Here is a 13,372-nt window from a genome sequence, read left to right as displayed (position 1 = left end):
TGATAATTCAAAAGTTCTCATTGAAGGTATAGGTACTATAGGTAATACCTCTTCCATACAAATTGAAAATGTTTTATATGTGAATGGTTTAAAGCATAATCTATTGAGTATTAGTCAATTATGCGATAAGGGATCCAATGTCATGTTTGATACTAATGGTTGTAAAGTCATTGACGTTGCATCTAATTGGATTATGCTTGTTGGTCATATAATAGGGAACATATACATGGTGCATTTAGATTTTATAAATATGACTAATTTATGCCTAGTTGCTAAGGATGAACATGATAGTTGATTATGGCATAGTAGACTAGGACATGCTAGCATGAGTGTTTTACAATGACTAGTTCAAGGAGATTTAGTTCGAGGGTTGTCAAAGTTAAAATTTGATAAAGATAAAATCTGTTATGCATGTGCTAAAGGAAACATCAAAAAGCTTCCTTTAAATCTATCAAATATGTATCAACTAGTAGAGTTTTACAATTGATCCATATAGATCTTTTTGGGCCAACTAGGACTACTAGCTTAGGCGGAAAACAATATGCTTTTGTCTTGGTAGATACTATTCTAGATATAATTGGGTTCTATTCTTAAGTACTAAAGATGAAGCATTAGAAAAATTCATTACGTTTTCAAAAGTAATCCAAAATGAAAAGGTTACTCCATAACTAGTGTTAGGAGTGATCATGGTACTGAATTTGAAAATCTTGGATTTACTGAGTTTTGTAATTCTAATGGTATTAGCCATAATTTTTAAGCACCTAGAACACCTCAACAAAATGGAGTTGTTGAGAGGAAAAATCGAACTTTAGAAGAAATGGCTAGGACCATGCTTTGTGAAAATAATTTGCCAAAATATTTTTGGGCGGAAGCCACAAATACCCTTGTTATGTTATTAATTGATTAATGGTTAGGCCAATTTTGAAGAAAACTCCATATGAACTTTTCAAAAATAAAAAGCCTAACATCAGCTATTTTCATCCTTTTGGATGTAAGTGTTTTGTTTTAAACAACGGTAAAGAAAATCTTGGCAAATTTGATGCTAAAAGTGATGAAGGAATTTTTCTGGGTTATTCCTTAAATTCTAAAGCTTATCGAGTATCTAATAAAAGAAATTTAGTTTGTAGAAGAGTATATACATGTTGTTTTCGATGATAATCCCCTTTCGAGGAAGGATTCTTGTGTGAATGATGATGTAGGTATTGTAAACACAAATGACGTTAGACATGACTTGGAGAACCATCATCAAAGGAAGAAACGAAAGATAAGGAAACTCATGATGTTCTTGAGAATCCAACCATTGAAGAAAGGGAATTCTCTTACGCAAGAGAATACAACTATGTCAAGGATGGTGAGATAATAGGTGATCCATCTAAAGGGGTAACAACTCAATCTTCTCTTAGAAATATATGTAATTATGTTGCATTTATCTTATGCATAGAGCCTAAGAATATTAAAGAAGCATTAAATTATGAACATTGGATTATGGCTATGCAAGAAGAGTTAAATCAATTTGAGAGAAGTAAAGTATGAACATTAGTTGAAAGGCTAGTAATAAATCTATTGTAGGTACTAGATGGGTATTTAGGAATAAGCTTGATGAAAGTGGTAATATAGTGAGAAACAAGGCTAGCCTTATTGCTCAAGGCTATACTCAAGAAGAAGGCATAGACTATGATGAGACATATGCTACCGTAGCTAGGATGGAAGCAATTAGAATGTTATTAGCATTTGCATGTTTCAATGAATTTAAATTATATCAAATGGATGTTAAAAGTGCATTTTTAAATGGTTTTATAAAAGAAGAAGTGTATGTGGAACAACCTCTTGGTTTTGAAGATTCAAAATTTCCGGATTATGTTTTTAAATTGACAAAAGCACTTTGTAGTTTAAAGCAAGCTTCTAGATCTTGGTATGAAAGATTGTCAAATTTTTTAATTGAAAAAGGTTTTACAAAAGGGAAGGTTGACACTACATTGCTTTTAAAGCATAAAGGTAAAGATTTATTAGTAGCTCAAATTTATGTTGATGATATAATATTTGGTTCTACTAATAATGTTATTTGCCAAGAATTTTCTAAGCTAATGCAGAGTGAATTCAAGATGAGCATGATGGGGGAGCTCTAATTTTTCTTGGGACTCCAAATCAAGCAAATAAAAGATGGAATCTTCATTAATGAAGTAAAATAGGTCAAAGATATTCTCAAGAAGTTTGGATTGGAAAATGGGAAACCTCATGCCACTCCAATGAGCTCATCAACAAAGCTTGACAAAGATGAAGGAGGTAAATGTGTGGATGTTAAATTGTATAGGTCAATAGGTCAATGATTAGCTCTTTCCTTTATCTAACCGCAATAGACCGATTATTGTGTTTAGTGTTTGCTTATGTGATAGATTTCAATCATGCCCTAAGGAATCACATTTACTAGCTGTTAAAAGAATCTTTAGATACATTAAGGGCACTCCTAGTTTAGGACTTTGGTATCATAGAGACTCTAGCTTTAGCTTGCATGCTATCTATGATGCGGATTATGGAGGATACAAAATAGATAGGAAAAGAACCTCCGATACTTGCCAATTCCTAGGAAATATGCTGATTTCTTGGTTTTCAAATAAACAAAATTGTGTTGCATTATCTACAACTGAAGCGGAATACATTTCAGTCGGTAGTTATTGTGCACAAGTTTTATGGATAAAACAATAACTTTTAGATTATGGAATTGAAGTAGGTACCATACCTATCAAGTGTGATAATACTAGTGCTATTTGTCTCACTAAAAATCCCATCCAACACTCTAGAACTAAGCATATGAAATAGACATCATTTCATTAGAGATAATGTCTCTAAAGAAGATATAGTTCTAGAATATGTGATACTTTGCATCAATTAGCGGATATTTTTCAAAACCTTTAGATAAAGAAGATTTTGGACACTTAGGAGAGAATTAGGTTTAACTGACCTATTTTTCACTTAATGTTTAAAATGTTTTAGCACTTTTAATTAGTTTTGAAAATTCTTATAAAAATTTTATTTTTGATTGCATTCTTTGCTATTAGTTAGGGGAGTTATGATTCTTAATAAAAATTAATTATATGTTCAAATAATGTTTAAGGATTTGATTTGATTGATTAGACATAGTTAATTTTCAATATATGAGTTGCCAATACACTAGAGCTAATTAATTAGCACTTTGAATGTTTAAAATGAATTTTTGACATTTTAGTGCATAATACATCGATACACTAGACAGTGTATCGATGCATCCCTTGAATGTGCATCGATACACCATGAAGGTGCACCGATGCATTCCTTGAATGTGCATCGATGCACACTGCTGTACATCGATACACCCATCGGGTTTTTGGGTTTCAATTCTTGATTTCTTCCTTATTTCAAAACCCAAACCTAAACACACTCACACCGTACGCCCTTATCTCTCACTCAAATCTCTCTATTACTTCAAATCAACGATTTTAAGTCAAAATTCTCTTGTATTTTATCTCCAAATACTGCTATTATCATTAATCAAGTACAAACAACATCTCATTCTCACAAAATCCAAATTTTCAAGGTAATATTTCAAAAACCTCTATTTTATCGATTTGTAAACTTAGGACTAGTTTGATTAGTTCTAGGTTGAACTAAATATCGGGCATTGATGTTTAGTGATTAAAACTATTTTCTACAATCAATTTCATAAAAAACATAAGATTTTTCAAAAAATTATTTTTTTTGAAATATACAAATTTTATTATTTTTGAAGATTATTGTTTTTGATTTAATTATGTTGTTTTCATGAAAACTATACGTATTATAATTTTCAAACATTGTTTTCCAAATAGTTTTCAAAACTATGTCCATTAGGATTTGATTTAGAGAACCTTGAATGTTGCAGACTCATTTGAGTTTTGGGATTGATTGAATTGCATACATGTGTTTTATAATTGCAGGTGACCTTAACCATTTCGATTCTTTAAACCATGTCTAATCCTAAACGTCCTAGGTCTTCATCAAGTCGTTCAAGTCAAAACCGACCTCCTATTCCTCTACCCAATCCAAATCCAAACCCAAAGAACCCAAATATGACCATTCAAAACTCCTATTTTAATATACTTGGCCGTAGACAAGATTTCTACCATAGGTACCATACTTGTTTTAAGTTATATAAAATCAAGGAAGAACGTATCCCTTCGATCCAAGCTATGGAAGATATAAATTTCCAATATCTTCATACTTTTAAATCCTGGAAGTTTGACACACTTTTTTAACTCAAAACTATTGTTTATCATTAATTAGTCCTCATCTTCTATTCCAATACGGTATGTGTCAAAAACAAACATCGATCTGAAACCATAGGAATTCGTTCCTATCTTTTAGTTCAATTTGTTTTTATTGACTCTGACACTATCGCTACTCATTTTGGACTAGATAACTTAGGTTTATACAATGAAAAGGAGATTGTGGCATCACCTTATAAATCTAAAGATAATGTTAGTACCTTAAGAATTCATCACGATCGATTTATACATTGATGATCTCTTGATGGTTTAGGCCATCTGGATGTAGGTACTCCTCTCTTAGGAACATATATATATGGTAGATACATTATATACAACATAATAAGAAAATTAATCTGCCCATATCATCTTCAGTGAGTTAGTAGATACCATAAACACTGCTCCTTCCAAGAATATAGAAACCTTGGTTTACAGTTGTCTCCTTAGTAATTTGTTTATCAACTCGGTCTTAGGGTCACTCTTGATATTCCAATCCCTCTCCAAAACCAAATCAATCTCACTTCCTTAAAGAAAGTGGGATGGAAAAAGGATAAGAAGCGGCCAATGGGTTTATCGATCCATTGAACAAACACCGGGAGCCAGTTCTTCATAAGCTCAACCTCTACCGGCATTGGCTGCGGACGATGATCCAAGCCTTCAATAGCTTATGTAAGATATGACGATGTTGTACCCGATGAGATTCACCGGCACCAGCACAACAAGAGGATCAAATGCCTCCATATTTCCGATCGTTTTTTGAGACATTTGATCTTAGGTTTGCATCTATTGAGTCCCATCTCACGCTATAGAGGCTCAACAACGGGAGATGAATGAACATTTCGATGGTCTCACACTCGAGATGCGAGCACATTATCCTCTTCCTCCTCTGATCCTCTTATGGATTAGACCTTGCCTTGCCCTGTTTTGTTTTTTGCTTGGATTGAACATTTTGATGTTTTGGATTGTTTGAATTTGTTATGGATGATGACTGTTTAACTTGAAAGTTTTGGATGATTGAACTTAAATATATATATCGATTTGGTTAAGTTTGAATTTTCATTTTGAGCTTAATATTATTAGTTGCATCATTTACATTTTAGATATTTTTGACCAATTTCCATTGAACATTTTATGAATATTGAATTATGAAACTAATGGCTAACCTTTTCTTGATTTTGATCTTAGCAGCTTAAGATATTTATTTAAAATTAATTGGCTAAAAGTTTTAGAGTCTTGTTTTGAACTAAACGTTTTATAGAGACTTTTTGATTTAACAAAAAGGGGGAGAAAGATGTGTTACAGTAAGGGGGAGTAATTTTCAAAATTTATTTCAAAATCTATTTTCAAAGAAAATCCTAAAATTACTCAAGGTTTTGTTATATAAAAAAGGTGGAGATTATTGAAACATTTTGATATTTCGATATAACAAATTAAGTACAAATGAATTTTAAGATTTTACAAATGATTATTCGATTTAATTATTCGAATATAAAAAATATTACTCCAAGTCTTTTAAAGATCAATTTCAAATCCTTACTAAAGTGTAAAATTGTGTTTTATACTTCAAATATTTTGAAAATTTTTTCACAAAGTATTTAGAACCAAATTGAGCCAAAAATAAATTTACAAAGTGATGTACGATGCGCTACATTGATGCATCGATGCACACCCATTTTGAATGCATTTTGTGTACCGATGCACAAGCCATGCATCGATGCACTCTTGAATTTTGAACATTGAATGCATTTTGTTTACCGATGCACAAACCATGCATCGATGCACTCCAGGCTCATTTGAAACATCGAATGTAATTAGTGCACCAATACCCCTAGTGTACCGAGCACTAAGTCTTCCAACGGTCGAAATATTTGAATTTTACACATATTGTACCGATGCACCTTGGCTATGCATGATGTACCATACGCTCCCAATTATTTATTAATTGTTTTCACACCATAACGACTCTATTAACTCCACTAATGATACCCAACGTTCAGAAGTGATCCAAGGAGTATTTAAACAAGCTTAGGAGCCATTGATCAATAACAATTAAGGAGAGAAGCTAGAGAATCAAAGAGAAACCTTGAACTTATCGTTTGAGCATTTTCAAGCCTATTTCATTCAATATTCATTTTGCTTTCAAGAACACCATTTGTGCTCTATTGTATTTATCTTTAAGTGTTCTTTGTTCTAGAATTGTGCAAACAATCTACCTTGTGAGGTTTTCATGTAAGTTTGTGAAATTTGTGTATTTCTCTTTGAAAAAGAGTGTGCTCAAGAATTTGGGGTGTAATTCTTAGGGAGTTGTAAGGTTACTCTTTGTCGTGAAAAGAAAGAACAACTTAGTGAATTTGTTGTAAAATCCTTAGTGTGGATAGCTAAGGTAGTGGATGTAGACTTTGGTTGAGAAAGTCGAACCACTCTAAATAGTCGTGCAAATATTTTCCATTTTCTGCAAAAGCTTCCACCAAAATTTTTATTGCCAATTCACCCCTCTTGGCTAAATCGTCGATCGATTAACTCAACAAGAATTTTCGATCATATAACTCCTTTTTTTAGGAACTCCATGTATCAGACTTACCCATTTACTATCCGAAATTGGATATATAATATATGCATCAAAAGTTTTGTATCTCCTTTTTTACCACTTCCATCATTGGTGGATTTATCCAGCGTTGTCCTTCACGTGTCAGTTTTGCGCCTTCTTCGGTTTTAATTTGTGTATACATTTAGATGGACTTAACCCTTTTATGTTGGCAATGGTCCATACTATAGCCTCCTTGTGTACTCGTAAAACCGTTATTAAATCTTTTTCTTCCTCATTGGATCATTTCGATATGATTACTGGCAAAGTGTTTCCCTGAGGAAGGCGTACTTCAAGTGATCCAGCAACGGTTTCAATTCAAATTCAGGCGCCTACAAAACAGGGTAAAACTTTAGGCTTAGAGGAAATCAAATTTAATTCGACATAATCAGAATCTATGTCCTCGTCATGATCTTCTAGCTCCCTGCATAGATCAAAGGAAAAATTAGTCCTTAAAAATTCATCAGCCAAAGGATCAATTATATCAACAAAATTTATTCTCTCCACTTTGTTAGGATATCTCATTGCCTTATACATGTCAAACTTAACGACCTCACCATCAAATTCTATTGTTAAAATCCCTCTTCTTAAGTTAATCTTCGTGTGTTAGTATTTAGGAAAGGACACCCTAATAGAATATCAGAGGATATGCTTGTACGATCATTCTCCAAGTCAATTATATAAAAATCAGAGGGAATATTAAGTCATTTACCTCTACCAGTACATTCTCTAAGAGTCATTCCAGATAGATCACTAATCTGTCGGCAAGCTGAATTGATATTTTTGTATCCTTCAAAGGCTCGTTAGTAATCATATTATAAACAGAGAGAGTCATTACATTAATAGAGGCGCCATGGTCACACATGGCTCTTTTATCCATACTTTACCAATTTTACATGGTATTGCGAACATACCTTGGTTCTTTAGTTTCGGTGGTAACTTTTGTTGGAAGATGGCTAAGACATGTTCTCCAAATTCACCTTCTCGACCCAGAAAGTTTCCTTTTTCGTACAAAGATCCTTTAGAAACCAGGAAAATCTTAAAACCATTCAGATAACCTCAAGGAGAGGTATGTTGATTTCCACCTTCCGAAATACATCTAGTATTTCATTTTCCACAGTTTATTTATCCCTTTTTATTAACATCGATGGAAAAGGTGGTGGCACGTCATAGGGAGATGGAATTGGATCTGTTTGTTCTTCCTAACTCTTCTTCTAGGATCCTAAATCAATAAACTTGCTCCCTTTTTGGATTGCTTCATCTTTTGGAACAGGTGGTGCCACTACTGTACCACTCCGAAGAGTGATGAGGCTGACATTCTCCCTTGGATTTACCTCGGTTTGGGATGGAAGTTACCTTGTGATTCCAAGCGGCCTATGGTTTGAGCCAGTTGTCTCATTTGCTTGTCTATCGCTTGGAAGTGGGCTTCATTACGAATTTGAAAATTTTTCCTAGGAAAATGCTAACCTCTCGATAATTTACTATAATGATGTCTTCTGCAGCTGTTGCGGTTGTGGAGGTGGTCTCGCTTGATAACATTGATTTGGCCTTGAGTTTTGAGATTAACTGAAATTCGGAAGATCCCTCCATCCTGGGTTATAATTATTGCCCTAGGGATTAAGCTCTTTGGGGAGGTCTGGAAAGTTCCCGACTACATTGACTTGAGTCGTTGTGTCATCTTGGATCAGTGGAAAACCGTTTGTTGGATGATCAGGTAATGCATATATTCACATAATCTGTTTGTCATGTATCATACAACAAGAGAGTTGACTACTTCAATTAATTTATCTATCTTACTTTCTCTGTTAACCCATGTTCTGTGTAACTAGCACATAACTTTTTAAATCTCTCCCAGTAGTCATAGAGTGACTCTCCATCAAGTTGCTTGATTCCAAGTTTCTCCTTCGTAATTCACTTACTGGTCCTCAGTTACTCCCTATGGTCTCATGCTGGAGCAAACCATGTAAATTTCATGAGATGTTTATGTGGATTCTCGTTGGGTAATCGTGGAAGGTAGGGAGGAGATGAATAAGGCCAGTTTTTAAACTGGTATGGAGTTTAACCTTGGGGAAAATCAATGCACAAAGGCTCTTGTTCAGTGGGTGCCGCAATTAACTCTCTGATAGTAGGATCGACCATCGAAATTGGTTATGTATTAACAGATTCACCTGAATTTGATTTGAATTTGATTGTTGTTTCATTCTTTCCCGAAGAGTATATGGTGAAGTCTCCTAGCTTTGGCTTCGATTTTCGGATTGTACTCCACTAATGCGCCCGATTAGTCCTCGTCATAAATCAAAAGCAAACAAAATTAGTAACTTTGGCGAAGTCCCTGGCAACGACGCCAATTTGACAACTGTTGTTTTGATGTTAAAATAAATTCCTTATTCTCAATTAATAAATAAAGGAAATACATAGTAAAGAGAAGTAAGGGTCGATTCCACAGGGACTTAGAAAATTATGAATTTCTGTCTGAATTGTTTATACCAGGCGTGATACAGTAAATAAGGGGGTTTTGGTAAATTGAGATTAAATAGTAAAAAGAGATTAAATGAATAAAGGCAATTTAAAGTAAAAATAAGAAAATAAAGAATGTAACGTTGAAAATGAATACGATAAAAATAACCTCAAGCCTTGATTTGACTCAATTTCCTTCAGATCATCGAATTAGATTTTCCCTTCAAGATTTACGTTTGTTACTTTGTCTACAAGGGCAATCCTCGTGACTCTATTTTGTATACCGAATACCCAAGGAAATCTTTAATTCCAGCTTCAGAAACTGATCTAATCAACATCAATTGTCGTAGACCAATTAACATTTAAGTTTGTGAAAACCTACTCAGATTGTTACTTCAATAACTACCAATTCCGATCTTAATTCCCTTTGGGCAAGGCTATCTCACCAAGTGTGTTCCCAAGAAGTCGAATGTGCTTTCAGTAAGCCGATCTTTCCTCCCACACATTTAATCGTAACAACCTTTGACCAAGTCAATCTTTGATTTTGAAAATAAGCAGAGATTGAGAGAGATATTATGAAGTTATTAAGGGCCTTTTTTCAATTCTCCCGTTGGAATTGAGTAATTGTGATAAAATTAGCTAAGCATGACAAAAGGCATACTTAGAATATTTAAAAACAAAGTTTAAAATAAAAAAACCAAAAACTTGAAAAACAAAACAAAATAAAGAAGAAAACTTTAATAAAACTAGAAAGGAGAAAAAGATTGTAATATGAGTTGCTCATTTAGGCTAACCCCAAGGGGTATTATAGCCTCTAAAACTAGAGATAAACAAAGAAATTAAAATAAAATAATCCTAAAGATAATTATTTTTCTAATTGAAAATTTAAAATAAGTCTCCTAATGCAACTCTGGCCGTAGTCTATCTTCCAGAAGGAGCGCTAACTAGATCTTCTAGAAACTTCCGTTGACTGGACCTTCTAAAAACTGCCACGTCAGACCGTGTCAGCCTGAGTCATGACCATGTCTCCAGCCGTGACCAAATAATAACACTACTAAATCAGCATAATGCGCCCGTTTTACCACTAAGTCTGGAAAGCAAGACCCTGCACGAAAACAAGCATAACACAACAAATCGGCAGCAATAAATCCATAAGATCAAAGAATTATCGAGAAAATACTACCGATTTTGAACACTCATCATTTTTTGACATATTGAGTTCAAATTTGTGATTCATTTTGGCAAATTCTAACATGAAAGCCCTAAATATAGTGTTGAACCCTGATCATACATATGTATTTAATTTTATTTAAGTGCATTTAAATTAAGGTCAATATATGGTTTATGTTATTAATTATTGAAGGTACTTGAGACTCTCTTGATCACCGTCCTCAACCCAGATCCTCTCGATCTGTATGATCGTGCGAGCTCGTGGTTACTCGTGTAGTTCATAACCTTATAAATATTTATATTTAAATATTTTTCAATAATAACCCTAAAAGTTCAGAGACTATTTCTGACTTGACCATTTGTCTACAAAGAAAAAGAAAGAAAGAAAAGGTGAGATATTTTTAAACATGTGGCTAAGGGGAATTGAACTCCTGACCTTTAGGTATAATGCCCTATGCCTTGCCATCTAGGCTAGGTTTTGTTGGGATTAAAATAATAAAATATTTTGATGTTGTCTTTAGAGGTTTCAGGGTGAAAATTTTTTTAGTTGATCTTATGAAGCTTTATTTGGAGGAGTTTCATTTGATTGGGGATGGATTAGTTGAATTGAGAATCGAGTCAATCTGGAGTGTGAGTACAAGAGGGGTACTTTGAAGACTTCTGATGGTTGAACTGTGTTATTAATTGGTGAGCGTCAAGGTTACCTCTATAATATAGTTTCAACTTTGGTTGTTGATCGGATGATCCGAAAGGGTTATGAGACCTTCATTATTTTACTGAATACTAGAGTCTTTAGCTAAGACGAGAAAATTTGTACCATTTGTGAGTTTCATAATCTTCCCTAAGGAGTTTCCTCGATTCTACCCATGTTTCCATGGAACCATACTATATGATCTGAATGAACTTAAGGAATTGAAGGTTCAATTGTAAGAGTTACTTTGATTGAGGTTTTATCAGGAACAATATTTCACTATGGGAGCTCCGATCCATTTGTGAAAAAAGAAGAATGGCTCGCTCAGACTGTGTATTGACTACCGAAAGTTGAACAAGGTGATAATCAAGAACAAATACCCACTTTTATATTGATGACCTATTTGATCAACTTCGGGGAGCCATTGTATTCTCAAAGGTTGATATTCGATCTGGGTATTACCAGTTGAAAGTGAAAGATTGATGTTATAATGATTGCTATCCGTACCTGATATGGACATTACGAGTTCGTCATTATTCCTTTTGGGTTGACTAATGCTCCAGCAGCTTTCTTGGATATGATGAACCGTGTGTTCCGACTTTACTTAGATCAGTTTGTAGTGGTGTTCATTGATGATATTCTGTTTTATTCATAGACTAAGGTAGAACATGATGAGCACCTACGGATTGTTCTACAGACTCTGAAGGAGCATCATTTGTATGCTAAGTTGAGAAAATTTGAGTTATGACTTTGAGAGGTGACCTTTCTTAGGCATATTATTTATGCTAGTGGTATTCAGGTGCATCTGAGCAAAATTGAAGACAGAGTTGAAAGCAACCCAAGAATATCTTGATTCACATTTTCTTGGGTTTAGCTGGGTACTATAAGCATTTATCATGGTGGCTTCTCCATCATTACTACCCTTTGATAAAGTTGCTAAGGAAGAATGTTCCTTTTGACTGGGGTGATGCTCAACAAGAGAGCTTTGAGAAACTAAAGACAACTTTAACTCAGGCTCTAGTTCTAATTCAACCTGAGACCGGGAAGGACTTTACAGTTTATAGTGATGCTTCACGCTCTGGACTTAGTTATGTTCTGATGCTGAGGAAAGGGTAGTCGCTTATACGTCCCGTCAGCTAAGACCGCAAGAGTGCAATTACCCAACCTATGATATGGAATTGGTAACTTTGGTCTTTTCTTTGAAGATCTAGAGACACTATCTTTGGAGAGAAGTGTTATATCTTTACTGATCACAAGAGTTTGAATTATCTTCTAACTCAGAAGGAACTTAATCTGAGGCAATGACATTGGCTCAAGATTATAAAGGATTATGATTGCGATATGACTACCACAAGGGTAAAGCTAATGTTGTTGCTGATGCCTTGAGTCACAAGGAGATATCTGATCTGAGGTCTATGTTTTCCAGGATGAAGTTATGTGTTGATAGCGTTCTGTTAGTCGAGCTACAGGTTAAGCCCACCTTGACCAAGGAGATCAAGGCCAAGCAGTTGTTAGACAACTCATTACTTTACATTATTGAGCAAGTTGAGTATGGGTCTACCTCAGACTATGCTTTTCACCCAGATGGAGTTTTATGCTTCAAGGGTCGATTGTGTGCCGATTATACAGAGTTGAGACAGGTGGAGATAAGATATACCATAATCTGAGAGAGGTACCGATGGGTTGGTATGAAGAAGGATATTCTGATTATTTGGCTAGGTGTCCGACTTGTCATAGGTTAAGGTAGAGCACCAACATCCGTCTAGTCTATAGTAACCTATCAAGATTCCTAAGTGGAAGTGGGAGCGCATCACTATGGATTTGTTATGGTTTGCCTCTGGCTCATCGAAAAAGGATTCTATCTGGGTGATTGTTGATAGGCTCACCAAGTTAACTCATTTATCCCCATAAATGTTAATTATTATCTGGAAAACCTATCTAGGTTGTATATCTCAAGATTTTAGACTACATGGGGTACCTATATCTATATTTTTGAATAGATCTGAGTTTTACTTGAGGTTTTGGAAGGCTTTGTATGAGGCTCTGGGTACTCATCTAAATTTCAGTGTAATTACATCCACAATTGTCGGTATGTCCAAGAGAGTAATTCAGGTTTTAGAGGATATGTTGCGAGGCTTTGTGATTGACTTTTGTGGTAGTTGAGAGGACTTCTTGCCTTTGCAGATTTTGCTT

Source organism: Hibiscus syriacus, unplaced genomic scaffold, assembly GCF_006381635.1.
Source record: "Hibiscus syriacus cultivar Baekdansim isolate YM2019G1 unplaced genomic scaffold, ASM638163v2 tig00111842_pilon, whole genome shotgun sequence".
Taxonomy (NCBI): Eukaryota; Viridiplantae; Streptophyta; class Magnoliopsida; order Malvales; family Malvaceae; genus Hibiscus; species Hibiscus syriacus.
The sequence above is the reverse complement of the archived record's forward strand: the minus strand, read 5'-3'. Positions refer to the sequence as shown.